General features: G+C 40.4%; 1 protein-coding gene across 1 annotated transcript in view; it reads left to right on the forward strand.

The window, feature by feature from the left end:
* The window catches only part of LOC106877366 (PTB domain-containing engulfment adapter protein 1), an 85792-nt gene that overhangs the window by 33830 nt on the left and 49556 nt on the right, over positions 1 to 2406 (forward strand). The gene's annotated exons all lie outside the window — the stretch shown is intronic.

The raw sequence follows: 2406 nt of genomic DNA on the forward strand, positions 1-2406 counted from the left end.
ATTCTAACATGATACTTATTTCTGTTTTCAGTATGTATAAACTACATCAAATTATTTGGGCTGCGTTTCTTATTACCTTCTGTAGTGCGTTCATTTCATTTCATATATATATATATATATATATATATAACACACACACACACACCTATGTAATATGTGTAGTGAGTATGTGTAATTATTTTAATAGATATAAGTGTTTATTTGTGTCGCCATCGTCATTTCTGCGCCGGTTTTTTCCACCCTGGCAGTGGCTGTGCGGAAGTTGTTGAAGCAGTATTCTTCAACTAAGCTACCTTCTCAAAGCTGATTTTTTTCTTGTTGTTGTTATTGTTTTTAAAGTAAGGCAGTTTATTCCGCAACTTCATATGAATTGTCGAACTTTTTGTGTGGGGGGACCAGGCATAAACGCAATCTCGGCTAGCTAAACCTAATTGTTGCACACATACTTGCATGTGCACACACGAAAACGCACACGTGTGTGTGCGCGCGTCCTTAGGTATCTGGAAAGCCTAGCGGTAGACTAAGAACCAGATGGTTGGATATTATCCATAGTCTCAGTTGGTCATGCTTGAGAATCCATTCGCAAAGTCTAATGAAGCTGCTTCTGATAGGACCCAATAAAGGAGTCCTCTATCTCCACAAACATCCCAAGAATTGTGGGCTGCGCAGAGAAGATAGCTAGCTAGATATGTTTATATGTACACATGGACAGAATTTTGGAATAAATGTACTGTGTGTCCGTCATGAGAAAGGAAACGGGTAATTTTCAGTTTTTTTGGCATTTTCCTTCCCCCACTCCACCCTACTTTGGTAACATTTTCCTTTCCATGAGAGACATCTGACTGAAAACTCACACACAATACACAACAGGCCTCCACACGGCTTCCAGCCACTAAATTTCACCTCAAGCCACCTATCAACCTGTGGCCACAAAAGAAGCACCAGCTCGATGTGCCCGCCCCCCTGCACACTCACACACACACAGCAGGCGCTCATGCGGCAAATTTTGCCCTTAAAGCACCAGTATGCATGCGACCACAACAAATAATCACTTGCTCAAGGAAACAAACTCAAAACCAGGTGATTGCAAAACGAATTTCAAATATTTAAAGTCAAACAAGTAAATGAAAAATTACTTCATTGTTGAGCAGATTCTAAATATATCATTGGCTATTGTGGGACATGCCATTGCCAGACAAACATTGAAGTCACAGCTACTCTGCATTTCAGTCTAATAATAATAATAATAATTATAAATTTATTCATTTTTTTTGCTTGTTAAATTTTGTCCATATTTGGGCATCAAATTCAAGGATTTTAGTTGACCCTACCCTCTTTTAATACTATTTCTGGTGCTTTGGATTGCATTACCTATGTTCAGTCGTTTGCTAGATGAAGGCATCAGCATGTTCTATCCGCCAACCATGGTTTGATGTAGAGGCCATGAATTTGAGCTTGAGTTTATACTCATTAGATGAGCCTACTCTGCTACACTTGCTTGAGGAGTGCAGTTTTTACATTCTTACCTAGGAGGAGTCAAGTCGATTACATTGACCCCAGTGCTCAGCTGGTATTTTATTGACCCCCAACAGGAAGAAATGCAAAGTCAGCCTTGATGGAATTTGAACTCAGAACCTAAGGACATGAAATACCACTAAGCATTTTGCCCAGAATCCGGCATGCTAGCAATTCCACCAGCTCACCATCTGGTACTTACTTTATTAATATTGTCAGGAATAAAGTGCATGTTGTACTTGACATTAAAATATAACCCAGACAGGCTTAAATGCTGGTATTTTTATGTAGTCATGGCTTAATGGTGAAGATGTTCCCCTCAACTTCTTGGTTCCAAGCTTTGCTGCACTGCAGGTGCCCTCTACTACAATCTTCATAGTACTGGTCGCATAAGAAAGGCAGTTAATACATGCTGTAAAGAGGTTGGTATCAGAATGGCATCCAGCTGTAGAAACCATACCAAAGTAGATAGTGGAGCATGAGGCAGTCCTTAAAAGCCTTTGGATCCTGTGAAACCATCCAGTCCATGCAACATAGAAAGTGATATTAAATGATAATGATATATATCAACCACTGTAGAGTGGTTGGCATTAGGAAGGTCATCCAGCCATGGAGACCACATTAAAGCTGATATTGGAACTAGATACAGTCCTGCAGTCCACCAGATCTTGTCAGACCATCCAACCCATACCAGCCTGGAAAATAGACATTAAATGATGATGTTATATAGTGCTGGTGCCACGTAAAGCAGCACACAGCCAACCCTGTAAAGTGGTTAGTATTAGGAAGGGCCCCAAAAAACCATGCCAGAACAGTCAGTGGAGCTTGGTACAGTCCTCCGGTTTGCCAGTATGGAAAACAGATGTTAAATGAGGATGATGATGATACATA

Source organism: Octopus bimaculoides, chromosome 17 (assembly GCF_001194135.2).
Source record: "Octopus bimaculoides isolate UCB-OBI-ISO-001 chromosome 17, ASM119413v2, whole genome shotgun sequence".
Lineage (NCBI taxonomy): Eukaryota > Metazoa > Mollusca > Cephalopoda > Octopoda > Octopodidae > Octopus > Octopus bimaculoides.